The sequence below is a fragment of the Phocoena sinus genome, chromosome 2, assembly GCF_008692025.1.
Source record: "Phocoena sinus isolate mPhoSin1 chromosome 2, mPhoSin1.pri, whole genome shotgun sequence".
NCBI classification, from domain to species: domain Eukaryota; kingdom Metazoa; phylum Chordata; class Mammalia; order Artiodactyla; family Phocoenidae; genus Phocoena; species Phocoena sinus.
Genome location: NC_045764.1, coordinates 32,790,481 through 32,805,841, shown reverse-complemented (window position 1 = coordinate 32,805,841; position 15,361 = coordinate 32,790,481). Strand labels below are relative to the sequence as shown.

At 45.6% G+C, this 15,361-nt stretch overlaps 1 pseudogene; it reads left to right on the top strand.

Annotated features, from left to right (window-relative positions):
• On the top strand, window positions 1–14,761 carry LOC116748533 (annotated as a pseudogene).
• Window positions 14,762–15,361: the final 600 nt, after the last annotated feature.

Genomic DNA, 15,361 nt, shown 5'->3' with positions numbered 1-15,361 from the left:
ATGAGTAAATACACGGAAACAACATCCAAGTCCTCTTCAAACCGCTTTGGCAACGGTGAGATTGAGGACAAGTAATGAAAGTGCTAAACACAAATAATTTCAGTTCTTTTAAACGCTTGCTGGTTTCAGAGCGCAGCTACTCAATATTTCTCCCATAGCATCAGCATCACAAGAAATTAATATATGTCATATGGTTGAATTTTTTCAAGTCTTTACCATTTTCTCACTACCTCCTGTTCGGGGAACATGTGAAGCTTTGCGATATGAAGACTCAGGGGAGCTTGGGAGGGCCTCTGGGATTATGGAATCTGTGATTTTAATGCCTCGCATGATAAGATGAGTTGTTAGGTTCCCATTTCATAGGGACAAAGCCAGATGGCAGAAATTAAGATTTGGGGATTCAGAGAACAGCAACACATGTTTATGCTCTTGAGAATAAACTTGGGAACATCTGGTAAGGACATGGAATGCATCTTTAGGAGCCAGGGTTATCCTATTAACTAGAATGCAGAAGGGCAAAGTGGACGCTCTGGAGACACAAGGTTAGGTTTGTATCGCAGCTCTGCTCCCTAGAAGTTGTGTCCCCTTAGCCTACAGACCTCCCCTGATTGCCTCCCTGTAAGATCACCTGTAAAAGGGAGGAAACTCCAAACTCCCAGGATGTGGGAGGATTGCTGGGAGAAGATGGGGTAATGCATCCACAGCAGCCAGCTAGGTGCCTGACACAGACTCCTACTCACCGTGATTCTCTTCCCCCTCAAGGAACACTTGGGTTTACCCACGTGCACACAGAGTCCCCGGAAACAGTACATTCAAGCAACCAGTCTGGGGGCCCTTTAAAAAAAGAAGCATCTACAGGAACAGTTACGGGAATGATTGATTAACTTTAACCAGTACAATTCATTATGAAGGCCAGGAGGGAAGATATTACCGTGACAAATTGCTCGGCTGGTTTTTTTTTTTTCTGTCTTTACATGAACACATTTGTCAGCACAAGAGGAGGAGAGAAAAATAAACAAAAGAAGTTATAATGTCAAAGAGACCTCTTATTGATTTAGTTCTGCATGACTTTCCCATTCAGAACGAGACAAGGTAGTCTCTACGTATGAGGATAGCCCTTCCCCGGGACAGGAGAATGACCAGGTAACCCCAGGAGGTGGCTCCAGAGTATTGTCCGTCCAGCCCTCAGCTTCTGTTCCCCACCCCCCAACCTCTTTTTTTAGCAGGGACGCTGGAAGAAAAGAGGAAGGGGGCAAAGATAAATGAAAGTAGTATTTCCTTCTTTGACGATGGCCTGAGTATATCATGGCTAAGAACTTCAGCTTCAAAGTTGGAGAAATCTGGATTTGAATCAAGTCCACGTTCAAAGTTGATAGCTGTGTGACTTTGGATCTATTTACAAATCGCTCTGAGCCTCAGTTCCTGCATTTATAAAATGGGCATAACAATACTTGCTTATTAAAGACGGGGTAAATAGTGAGTGAGACAAATGACATTTATCGATGTCTGATATTCTATTCTATTATTCTTCGGCTTCTTTGTATATCGTATGTATCCCCACTCAATTATAATTAGGGTAGGAAAGCTGTGTGTTTTGCTCACCCCTGTGTTCTCCGCATCCGGGACTCTGTCTAGCACATAGTTGGCACTTTATTAAGATTGATTGGATGAATAAAGAGCTTAGCCCAGTGTCGTCATATAGTAGGATCTCAAGGTACGATGGCTTTCAAACATGCAGCGAAGGGGTGAAGGAATCTTTGAGATCTGAGAAGCCAACTTAGATTCAACAAGAATGTGAACTCTGATTCCACAACGCCTGGGTTTAAATTCCACATCCGCACTTTTTAACCTGACCCCTCTGGGCCTCTGTCTCCTCAACTGTAAAGCTGGGTTGGCAATAACAGTACCCACTTCAAAGAATGGTGGTACACACAAGTGTGATGCTTGGCTCGTTGTAAGAGCCTACTGTTCTTAGTTGGCCGTGGATGGAGTGAGCTGACACGAAGAAGGGGCGTAACGCAGCTGGAATCATCAAATCCCATGGGTCTTGAATGAGCGTCAAAAGTCACGGCCAACTAGAGTTCCAGAGGAGAGACCTGGGGCCTGGGCTGGTGTCAGCCCTGTGTATCCCATCCTGGGACTCAGGTTCACTGCAGTTCCAGTCCCGTGGCAGGTCTGGGGAGGGTCCTTCCCGGTGGACGAGGCCTCCTTAAAGGCACAGGGTCTCACACTGGGGTGGGCACCACGGAGAGCACAAGGTGATTCTCACTCCCAAGGAGGGCTTCTTTGAAAGCTCTTGTCACCTAGCTCACCACCCCGCACTCCAGGACTAAGAGCCTTTTATTACAAGATCCCAGGACACCTTTCCCCGTCTACGCACATGTGCCACGGGGGTGAAGACTTGCTCCATGTGTGTCTCTCCTGACAGACTCAGATCATGAGGCCAGGACCTGTGTCTGACTGTTCCCTCCTCTAGGCCCAGCAGCCGGCACTGTCCCTGGCACATCATATGGCTTCAATAAACAGTCTGTAGAAGGAAGGAAGGAAGGAAAGAAGGAGCAAGGGAGGGAGGGAATCAGTTTATAGGCAAACAAGGAAAGTCTAGGAACATGCAACATGTTTGGCTGAATTACACTTCCTGTGCCACAAATGTGCCTCTTTGCTCTCTCTCTCTCTCTCTCTCTCTCTCTCTCTCTAATTCAATCCCTGCCACTTGCATTTCAGTAATAAAACACTGCAGGTATAACCTATGCACCCGGATTTCCCACGCAGACTCAGACACACAGGAGGTGGGTGCACTTGGGTCAGGACGCCCCACGGAAGAGCCCCAGCTGTGACCACAGGCATTTGCAGACCCTGCACGAGGTTGGCTCCCACCTGACGGCGCCCTTCTGACCTGCACAGAACATCCTTGTGCCCAAAAGTCTGGGGCCACTCTGAGGGGAGATAGGGAACCAGGCCGCGAGGAGCCAGAGCCCGAGCCTCAGGAAGCCTGGCACATAGCTTGCAGCCAGCACTGGAGACAGTGATTTATTTCAGAGGGATGTGTTTGCCGTCCAGCCGCACAGCCAGGGAACCTTCTCTTCTCCACTGGCCAAGCACGTGCGCGCGCACCACCCACACACAGACCCTCACACATACACCCACACATTCACACAAACAAACACGCTCTCTCACACCCGTACACGGAAACCCACACACGCCTTGGGTACTAACACACTCACACACATACTTACAACTGCATGCGGTGCACACGTTAATCATCCTGGCCAGTGAGAGAAGAGAAAAAAAATGAAGCCGTGTCCTTGCCTTTCACCTCCGCCCTCACGTGTGTGGCCCTCCTTGCTGAGCTCTGCACCCTTCCCATTAGGCAGCCGCTGATGCTGACAGGCCCAGCTGGGCCTTGCGCGCCTTCCCAGTTGGCCAGGCCTCCCTTGGCCAGGTCTCCCCAGTTGCTGGCTGCAGAATTCCCCACACCAGCCCCTTCGGACCGTCCCTTTTCATCCCTCTGTCTTTTTTTTTTTTTTTTTTTATAATAGTCATGAGCATTTATTGAGCTTTTTTTTTAATATTGTTTTTTATTTTTTTTCTTATTGGGGTATAGTTGCTTTACAATGTTGTGTGAGTTTCTGCTGTACAACGAAGTGAATCAGCTATACGTATGCATCTATCCCCTCCCTCTTGGACCTCCCTCCCACCTCGCCCCCATCCCGCCCATCTAGGTCATCACAGAGCACCGAGCTGAGCTCCCTGTGCTATACAGCAGGTTCCCACTAGCTATCTGTTTTACACATGGTAGCGTGTATATGTCGATCCCAATCTCTCAATTCATCCCCCTCCCCGCCATGTCCATACATCTGTTCCCTAAGTCTGCGTCTCTGTTCTTGCCCTGCAAACAGGTTCATCTGTACCATTTTTCTAGATTCCGTATACATTCTTTAATATATGATATTTGTTTTTCTCTTTCTGACTTACTTCACTCTGTTTGACAATCTCTAGGTTCATCCACGTCTCTACAAATGACCCAGTTTTGTTCCTTTTTATGGTTGAGTAATATTCCACTGTATATATGTACCACATCTTCTTTATCCATTAGAGAAATGCAGATCAAAACTACAATGAGGTATCACCTCACACCAGTCAGAATGGCCATCATCAAGAAATCTACAAACAGTAAATGCTGAAGAGGGTGTGGAGAAAAGGGAACCCTCTTGCACTGTTGATGGGAATGTAAATTGATACAGCCACTATGGAGAAAAGTACGGAGGTTCCTTAAAAAACTAAAAATAGAATTACCATATGACCCAGCAAACCCACTACTGGGCATATGCCCTGAGAAAACCCTAATTCAAAATGACACATGCACCCCAATGTTCGCTGCAACACTATTTACAATAGCCAGGACATGGAAGCAACCTAACTGCCCCTCACCTCTCTGTCTTTCCCAGCAAGTGATAAACTTCCTGGCCTCCCTGTCCCCTCCAGCTCTTCTGCCCACCCGCCCCCCGCCCCCGTCCCAGCAGGAGATGGGCTGCAGGGCCTGGGGGAAGGAAGGAAGAGCACACACGGGCCTCAGAGTCGACCGACACAGGTCCGGTTCTTGCCTGCTCGCTTTCTGTCTGTGCAGATTTGGGCAGGTCTGTCAGCCTGTCCTGATCTTGAATTTCCTCATCTGCAGACCATGACCCCTTGAATCTGGGATCAGTAAGTAAATGAGATAAGGAGCAGGACAGACACAGCGGGTGCTCTGTACCTGTTCACGTCTTCACTCTGCTCTCTCTTCCCCAGGTGAATTCCTCCATCTGCGCCTGGGTCCCTCTCCTTCAAAACACGAACCTTTCTGTCTGCTTGGGCTTCTGTCCCTTGACCTGTAACCAGGCCATAATCTTCTGCTTCCTAAAGAAAGCCTCCCTTGGGCTTCCCTGGTGGCGCAGTGGTTGAGAGTCCGCCTGTCGATGCAGGGGACACGGGTTCGTGCCCCGGTCCGGGAAGATCCCACATGCCGCAGAAAAAAAAAAGAAAGCCTCCCTTGACGATGCGTCCTCCATCACCCACCCCCTTCTCATCATTTACTCTACAGTAATTTCCCTGCATATGAACAAGTTCCATTCTGAGAGCACGCTTGTTAGTGCAATTTGTTTGTTAAGTCCAACAAAGTTAGCCTAGGTACACAGCTAACACAATTGGCTATATAGTACTGTACTGTAATGGGTTTGTAATACTCTTCACACAAGTATATTATGTCTGCTGAAATAAACATAGATACTAGGGATCCAAAGAAATCATAAAGACCACACATAATACGGAACTTGGTTTTAACAAACGTGGTCACAGTGAAGTAATTGGATTGAAAAGATGGTAACTGAGTTTTACCTATCAACCCAATATCTCTAATATCTAATGTACATTCCTATTCAAAATTCTTCAGAGTGAAATTATTTTATGGGCTTGAAATATAATTTTTAAAGTCTTTATTGAATTTGTTACAATATTGCTTCTGTTTTATGTTTTGGTTTTCTGGCCACAAGGCATGTGGGATCTTAGCTCCTGGACAAGGGATCATACCCACAACCCCTGCATTGGAAGGTGAAGTCTTAACCACTGGACCACCAGGGAAGTCCTGAAATGTTTTATTCTAAGGTTGCGTATTCCAAGAAGTTCTGCACTAGTACCAAAGAAAGTAACACTTCTATTTTTTACTATACTCTCTACAGTACTGTACAGTAAAGTACACAAAAGCACAGCCACTTGTAGGGTATGCACGCCCGTGACAATGTATGCCAGACACGTGAACTCACTTGGGTGGTTGGACGCGCAAATGCACGTTCACATCTTTTTTTTTTTTTTTTGCGGTACGCGGGCCTCTCACCGTTGCGGCCTCTCCCGTTGCGGAGCACAGGCTCCGGACGCGCAGGCTCAACGGCCATGGCTCACGGGCCCAGCCGCTCCACAGCATGTGGGATCTTCCTGGACCGGGGCACGAACCCGTGTCCCCTGCATCGGCAAGCGGACTCTCAACCACTGCGCCACCAGGGAAGCCCACGTTCACATCTTTGAAAGTTTGCAACTTGAAGGTTCGTACGTAGGGGACTTACTCTATTAATACAATATTTACAATATTGCTCTTCAGCTCCTGCTTCCTCTTCTCCTGCACATCACAATGAGCTGTCCACCTGCTCCACCTCCAGTCTCTTTAAATGACACTTGCTCATGGCTTCCCTGGGGTCTGCTGTGCCCAATTCAGTTGCATCCCCTCCGGGCCTCCTGGTGCTGGTGCCAGCACCGCCCCCTTCAGCTGGGGGTAAGGGTGGAGTAGTGGGTGGCCAGAGCACAGGCCTGACTTCCAATCCCAGCTCAGCCACTCACCAGCTGTGCCACCTTGGGTCACTCACATTCCCTCTCCAGGCCTCAGTTTCATCATCTGTGAAATGGGGCCCCAAGGAGCACCTGCCGTACTGGGTGGTGGTTTTGAGGGCTACATGAGGTAATGCACGCTGGGTGTTTCCCATGTAACAAGCGCTCGATCATCATTATCTCTTATTTTGACCCTTCAAATCTTCCCCTCCCCAGAACCTTGAACCTCCGACCTCCCCTGGTCCTCCTCATCATGTCTTTTTTTTATCCTTTCAATTTGGAAATACACCATATATGCAATACAGTATAATGTGTGTATAGTTTGAAACGTGGTCTTTTTTTTTTTTAACTTTTTTATTATGGAAAATTTCAAACAACGCAAAAGTGGAAGCAGTAGTATAACAAACCCCCATGGACCCATCAACCAGCTTCAAGAATTACCAACACAACATTACTGTGGCCTCGTCATGTCCTCCCCAGTGCTCGTACATGGACGCTCTGCAGGGCTCTGTCTTCAGGCTCCAGGGTGTGTGCTAGAAAACCGGATCCCTTCCACAGCACCCACCCTCCTCTCCTCTCAGAGGACGCCACCTCCAGGCCTCTGGCCCCGGTGCCTCTCTCGGGTCCCAGGTCTGCTATGGGACTTTCGCACATCTCTACCCGGACAGGGGTTCCCACTTCCTGGGTTTAGATTGCCATCTCTGGTCTTTGAGCAGGGAGCTGCATTATCGGGCTATTCTATCTTGTTGGCTCTAACGGCAGTCCTGCAAAGTGAGTGGTATTGACCCCACCTCAAAGATGGGGGGATGGAGAGGCAGCTAACCCCAGCCCTGTCACTCCACACCTGAAACAATACCTTTTTTTTTTTTTGGCCGTGTCACGCAGCTTATGGGATCCTTGATCCCCGACCAGGGATCGAACCAGCGTCCTCCCGCATTGGAAGCACTGAGTCTTAACCACTGGACCGCCAGGGAATTCCCAACAGTATCTATTTTAAACATGCTTTTCTCTAGGCACTATGCCAGTTACCTTACCATTTTAATTGTTCCAGTGACCCTAAGTAGGAATGATTCCCATTCTACAGATGTGGAAACAATTTCAGTGACTTTCTCAAGGTTGGGCCGGTACCAAGTTGAATTCCACTGATGAAAAGAGTGACCTAAATAAGGTCACTGTCAAATAGTCAGCTAAGCTCCCTCCTTACCTCCCTTTTTCCTCCCTCCTCCCCTCTGTACCTGCCACACTTACCACACATGCACATAGATAACAACTCTGAAGAGACCCAGTTTCTGGAAGATAAGACAGACTCTATGCCATAAGCACCCCTGCTAGAAAGGCTGACAGAGCCATGCCCTGGAGTGCAAGTCTATGCAGGGTTGTCTTTTTATACCCATCCTAGGGTATACCCATCCTTTATACCCTAGGAGAAACCTAGACTTTTAGACTATATTTCTTTGAGGCCAGTTACAAAAACTCTTCAAATCAGAAAAAAGCAGCTCTGTATTTCATAATCTAGTAAATTTCATGGTTTACTGCAATCTTCCACAGATAGCAAAAGTTAATTTCAAGGAAATTGTCCTTTGCTTATGAAACAGATATTACTTTGATTTTCTTTGAAGAAGCAGACTTTTAGTTCCGTGAAAATAGTGTAAACGATGCAACAGTTGACTCAGTGAGACTGGGTTTACTTCTGAGTAAAGCCAGTGCAAGCGGCTTCCAAGATATAGCACTGCACCCTGCAGTTTCAGATTTAGGTAAAATTTGAAGCAAAATGGTTTGTAGAAAGAGCACTGTCACAGAAATGAGAAGCCTGCAGTTAAAGTACCATCTCTCCTACGTGCATGACTCTTTGTAAAATGGGAACGGCAATACTCATTTCTCATCGTTCCTCAGGATGCAAGAAAACACCCAAAATTTTTCTTAAAAAAATTTTTTTGAATAGTAATACATTCACATGGTTAGAACTTCAAAAAGTACAGAAGGGTATATAGTGAAAACTCTTCCTCCCACTCTATATCCCGTCCTCCAAACCCCATCCCTCTGCAAAGGGTAATCACTGTTATTAGTTACATTTCTAAAGATGTCTTATGTACATAGTTAACAATACAATGATATATTCTTTTTAGCACCTTAGTTTTTAAACGAATAGTGACATACTAGACATAATTTCTGTGCTCGGCTTTCTTCACTTAATGTGGCTGTTAAAACTTCCAAGTGATGCACAAATGCGAGGAGTTATTATTATTATTTTAAAATATTATCTCAATAATGTACAATGATAATTATGAAGATTAATTTTTCTTAGAATTTAGAAAGGAAAAAAGAGGAAACTTTAGTATAGTAAAGCTTGGGTGCTTAATGAAATAATTGTGTGCAGAACGTATGTGCTAAATATAACAAATTTCTCTAAATTTAACTTGAATACTCCCTGAGTCATAAATAACCAGCAAAAACACTTTACGTACAAAGGACGCTTTCCCGCTCCACTGCGACACTGGACCACAGAGCTGTCTTGTGTTAACAGTGCCACCTAGAGGCAGAAGGTCATCCCCACTACAGGATTTCTTCCCCAGCTGATTTATTCTTGGCTTATCTACACCTCAGGAAATCCATGTCCTACACATAGACACATTCATATCTCTTCTTTTGATTTCCTTGCTTTCTCTCTGTCTTTGAAAACTGGTGAACACAGGAAAATCAATTCATTTCCTTTTTTTCTACATTTTAATTTCCATTACAAACTGACTCCAAGTGTGGCCCAAGGGAATTCTTTTGGGTCCCTTGAAAGGGAAGTCATCAGTTTTCAAGTGGCATCATACAGAATAAGAAGCAAGTGGATCCTCGGGTCCTGTGAAGGGACCAAAGCCCTCTCCGGACGTTCGAGCCTAGTGGTCTTCAAGTTTGCGTGTGCACTGGCATCACCTGGGCGGGCCTGTTAAGATCCAGAGTAGGCTTGACGTGCGTTTCTGACAAATTCACAGGTGAAGCTGACACAGTCTCCTGTGCTGGATGCTGTGCTGCCCAGAGCCTCGCTCCAGCCCGGAAACGCACAGTCCCCCGGCCACAAGAGTGTTGGTGGCTGAGGCTCTCCGGTGATCTGCTCTCTGGGAATTGCTTTCAGCTGAAGAAAGCCTTCTCTCCCAAAGCCACATCATGCCCCAGAGGCAACACCTCTGAACGTTATTCCCTGCAGAGGCAGAAAGGCCCCGTCCCTTGCTTCAAGGTGGGACAGCACCGCCAGAGATCCGCTTGTGCTGGGCCCAGCTCTCGCCCGCAGCTGCCCTGTGGTCCACATCCTCCTCCCTCCTCCCTCCTCCAGGCTGCTGATCCTATGGGCACTTCCCCGTAAACCCTGCAAACAAATCTCTGTCCCATCGTCTGACTCCCGGAGACCGTAACCCAAGACACCTTCCTGAAACTAAAATCTTAGCCTTGAAATACAGAGAAAACTATGTAAGCAACAATGTGAAAGTGCTGTGTAGATTTTGTCATGCTGTCTGTACGTAAAGGACCATTATAGTTACTACGTGTATCATTTTTTTCAAATTTGTCTTACGCTAGTTTTTATTTCAAATAGAGAACGTTCCAGCTAATTTACAGAAGTTTAGCCTCAGGAATTTGTAAGTTCACTGAGCATTCCAACCCCACATTAATAGCATGCTTTCTAAAGTAAGCGCCCTTTCTTTTAAAAGCAGCAGCGCGTGTGATTTTTTCACTCTTAATACAAATATGAAGAAATACTCCATTCATTCCTTTCACAAATAGTCATTGAAGGCCTCTGGGCTTGGCACTGTTGTGGGCGCTGAAAATGCAGCGTTTATGGAGATTCCATTCTAGTATGAAAAATAAATAATTATGTCTGCATAATGACAAGTTCTGCAAATGAACTAAGATAAGTGATGTGCATAGACGGTGACTTCCAGGAGTTGAGCTACTCCTTGATCTTGTATAAAACACAGGTCTCAAGAGCATTATGGACTGGACCTCCAGAGCTGGGCTAGGACGGCAAATGCTACATTGCTCCTGTGGGTCACATGAGAGTTTTGTTCTACAGTTCTACAGATATTTATTGCATGCCTACCCTATGTCAGTAGTGGTATTGAAAAGGCTTGAACTTCCAAATACAGCAGCAACAACAGTGATAGAAGTGTGACTACCCTAGGGAATAGCTCTTGACCTAGCTGGTAGAAGAAGTTAGTCTTCTCTGGTGGGTGATAGACCTCACCCACCGGAGAAGGTGGGTGAGGTCAGTGGTTCTCACACTTGAGCATGAATTCGAATCACCTGGAGGACTGGTCCAATCACAGAATACTAGACCTCCATCCTTCCCCCTACCTCTGAGGTTTTCTCTTGCAGTAGATCTGGGGTGGGACCTGAGAATTTGCATATCTATCATGCTCGTATGCTAATTAGCACTGTGTTCATTATTATTACTATTTTTAGAATAACCGCTGCCCTTTGCTACTAGACTCCTCCCTCCTTAGGTTTTCCTCGAGCAAGAAGTCGATTCTTCCACCCCATTAAAATCAGGCTGGGCCTTGTGACTTGACCTGGCAATGAAATGTAAATGCAGGGATGGCATGTCACTTTGGAGCAGAAACCCTAAGAGCCATTACGTACTCCTGCTATCTTTCTCTTCCCCTCTGTCAGGAGACAGGTATATCCTAGACATGGGGCTGCTCATTCAGCCTGGGTCCTGTAGTGAAGAAGAACTGAAATCTAGCCGCACTGATTCATGATGGACGTGCAGCACAGGACATAAGCGAACCTTTGTTGTTATAGGCAACTGAGGTTTGGGGATTGCTTGTTAGTGCAGCATATCATGGTCTAAACTGACTGATACAGAAGACTTCCTAGAGAACACGATACTGAGTAGAGTTTTCAAGGTGCATTGTCCAGGCGGAGAAGAGGCGTTTGAGATGGCAGGCAGGCTATGTGGGGTATCTAGTGCATAAAACACTTCAGTATAGAAAGTGATGGGAGAGGTAGGCAGGAGTCAAACCACTGAATCTCGCATGTCAAATTGCATCCTCTAGAGACCAGATGACAAAAACCTCAAATGGAACATGCCCCAAATAGAGCCTTAGATACCATTCCCTATCCCCAAGCTGTTCTTTCTGAAGTCTTCTCCAATAAATTAAACAGTACCGACACTTACCCTGTTCCTCAAGCCAAAAATCCAAAAGTCATCCCTGATCAACTTGTGTCATTCTCTCACCCCTCGTCAGCAAGTCTGGTTGGCTGCACCTACAAACACGAGCTCAGTCCTTTCTAAATCCACTGCCTCACGCTGGCCCAGCCACCAGCATCTCCCCCTAGAATCACTGCAACTACCTCCTGACCAATGTCCTTGTTTCCAGCCTTGCTTCCCTGTGGTCCATTCTCCACATTGTAGCCAGAGCGAGCTCCTAAAAGTATAAATCAGATGATGGATTATGTCATCTCCCTGCTTGCAGTCTTCCAGAAGCTTCCCATTATATTGAAAATAAAACGGAACATCCTTATTGTGGCTGATAAGTCCCTACATAACCTAGCCTCTGCCTACATCACCAATTTCTCCTCATACCAAATTCCCTTGTCCAGTTCACTGAGTTCAAGCTACCCCGGCTTTCCTTCGCACTGCAAGTTCCCTCTGTCAGAAATGTTCATCTTCAGTCCTCCATGCACCATATCCTCGGGGGAGCCTTCCCTGGCTACCCTAACTCAAGCAGTACCTCTGCTCCTAAGTTGAAAATCTTTCTTCATTACGCCTATTGTTGTTTGAAATTATTTTATGTATTTGCAAGCGATTGCTATCTGCACATTCATTAGAATAGAAGTTCCAAGACATCAGGTCTAAGACTTTCATGAATTCATTTGTTCACACATCCACTCAACAAATTTTTATTAAGCATGTAGTACGTACAAGACATTGTCCCTTCTGGGGACGATATTTCAGCCATGAGCCACTGCCGTGGCACATTCAAGTTGCTTAATAAATATCAGTTACCTAACTAAATAAATGAATAAACCGAAGGGTAGAAAAAAGATTGGATCAGAAAGAAGTATATAGGTCACACATACATTGCTAATGAGAAAACTGAACTTTTATGATAAAACAACAAAATGCTGTTTAGACTGGCTGAGACACCCAGATCAAACAGCATCGGTCCCAGAGAAAATGAGCTAGGAAAGGCTCCCTCGCTGGGACTTCTGAAAGTATACAAGAATCATTAAAACGGAGAACATGACTGCATAACCAGCATAAAAATACACATGTTCTTCTATTAGCAGGATAACTACTCAGTAACTTATCAGGAATCATTTATTAAGTGCTTTCCTTGACAAAGGAAAGGAAACTGTATTGTAATTAGTCACACTCGCACGACTGATTCCTAACAATAATTTTATGTCCAGGATGTAATGAATCTTCAGGGAATTTCAAAAACTGCTACAAGTTGAAGTCAATTTTGAGACAGCAAAGCAACAGTGTTTGTGTGGGTTGAAGTGCGGTGGCTGGTTCCAGCCAGGAACTCCAAAGTTTTCCTGATTTTGGATACGGGTATATTTTTCACATAAGACACTATCACTTCTATGTACCTTCTCCCTCTTCTTTCCGTTACAAGGAGTAGTGAAGACATAAACCAATTCCAGGTACAGCAAAATCTCCACGATTCAGGCTCACCCTGGAGAAAGCCAAGGGCAGCTATGGCCAAGCCTGAATTCTAGAGGAAGGAAGTGGTGTATGCTTTTTAAAAAGGTACATCCAATATTAACCAAGTATTGACTTTTGCTAGTATCTGGGGGGAGGACTCTAAATTAACGTAGGATTAAAATGACTTACAATGGCATATTGCGATTGATTTGTCCTCTGAGGGAGAATAAACATTTTCTTCTACAAGATTAGCTATATTGGTCCGTGTGTGCTCGCCGGCGGTCCTCGTTCTCTCCATGTACGTGATGGACCCGCAGCCACCCCCCCGGCCCGTGCTGCAGGCCCCCAGGAGCCTGGCCCTGAGGCGTGAGATATTTCAGTCAAAGGAAGAAACAGCTCTTCTCCTGAGATGGAATCTGTTGTTTGCGAATGTGGGTAATCAACTTGACATGTGGGCCAAGTGGTGCCCTATGTAGTAAAATGAAAAGAAGAGACAAGATGATGTCATTTTCCCATATTGTGAAACCTTCAAAAACAAATGCCTTTTGTGAGACCAAGCTAACAAACCTCTGATGGTGCAAAGAGGATCTGTTTGAAGAACTTAACAGTAAGATAGAAGTACTTTCAAGCTGAGGCCTGCAAGCGTATAAAGGTCTAAAATACAGAGTGAGGAGGGCTGACCATCTGAATCACATTCAGTCGAGGAAGCAAGGCTAGGAGTTGGATCGTCTTCATTCTGTGGCCCTTGACTTTGTGTGTGGGGCATATAAGTGGACACAGTTTGTTTTCCTGTGAACCTACTACCTTCGGGATGTGCCAAGATTTGCCTTATAATACCACCTTCATGCCTGATCTTCTGAACGTTACGACCGACAGACAGCGGCTTTAGCGATGAAGCCATTCCACCCTAGGGTGAACTTGGGTTGTTCTCGAGATTTCCGGTCATTTGTGCACTCGATGCTTCTATTTGTATGGAATACGGACATGTCACACTTCCCTGCCCTAGGCTCTGTCAGAGGGCTTACAGAGAGTGTTTGAAGCTCGGTGGAGATGTTTGGTGTCCCTTGGCCTGAAGATATGGAATGCAGTAGGTTCCCAGACTGTGATGAACCGTATCTTCGACTTGTGGATATGAATTTAGCTGGAGATCCTACTGAAGGAGGCCCAGTGGCAGTGCAGAGGGACCATGGTGTTTGGTGTCCCCGAGAGTTGAAAATTGATCCTGATCTTGGCTATTCTTTTTCACACGTGTGTGATTGTTCACCTCCTTGTCCAAATATATACTTTAGGAGAGAAGAACTTTCATTTGCTCTGTATTTCATAGGATTGATTTCACTCATTTGCCTCTCTGCCACATTATTTACTTTTTTAACTTTTTGGATTGATGTCACAAGATTCCATTATCCTGAAAGGCCTATTATATTTTATGCAGTCTGCTACATGATGGTATCATTAATTTTCTTGATTGTGTTTTTCCTTGAGGACCAAGTAGCCCGCAATGCATCTAGCCCTGCACAGTATAAGCTTCCACAGTGGACACCAGGATCTCATAATAAAGCCTGTACCATGCTTTTAGTGTTACTCTATTTATTTTACTATGGCTGGTAGTGTTTGGTGGGTAATTCTTACCATCACGTGGTTCTTGGCAGCTGTGTCAAAGTGGGATAGTGAAGCTATTGAGAAGAAAGCATTGCTGTTTCACTCCAGTGCCGTGGGGGCATCCCTGGGACTCCAACTATCATCCTTTTAGCGATGAATAAAATTGAAAGTGACAATAGAAAAAAAAAAAAGATTGGGGCTTCCCTGGTGGCGCAGTGGTTGAGAGTCCACCTGCCGATGCAGGGCACACGGGTTCGTGCCCCGGTCCGGGAGGATCCCACATGCCGTGGAACGGCTGGGCCCGTGAGCCATGGCCGCTGAGCCTGCGCGTCTGGAGCCTGTGCTCCGTAACGGGAGAGGCCACAACAGTGAGAGGCCCATGTACCGAAAAAAAAAAAAAAAAAAGATTACTTATATTGTTTCCTTAATTCATTTTTTCAGAATACTTAGGCAAAATTCAATCCAGGTCCAGTCCATCTGTATGCAAACTTTGGATTTGTGGGTCTGAATTAATATTTTATCATAAAACTAAAAAGCATTCTTATACCCAGCATGGTACAGTCTCTCTAACGTTCTCCAAGGTCTCGTCAGAGACCTCTTTCTGTGTTTAGGTGTCAAGATAGTAATTGCTTTTGCCAAAGTGCCGTGACTCATGTTTAATCACTTTTCTTTAATGACTCAAGCTGGGAACTCAGTGACGTTTGTGAGTGGCAGGATGACATAAAAGAAGCTGGGTGAATTCTGTCTTCACCATCCTCCATGGTATGATTTCAC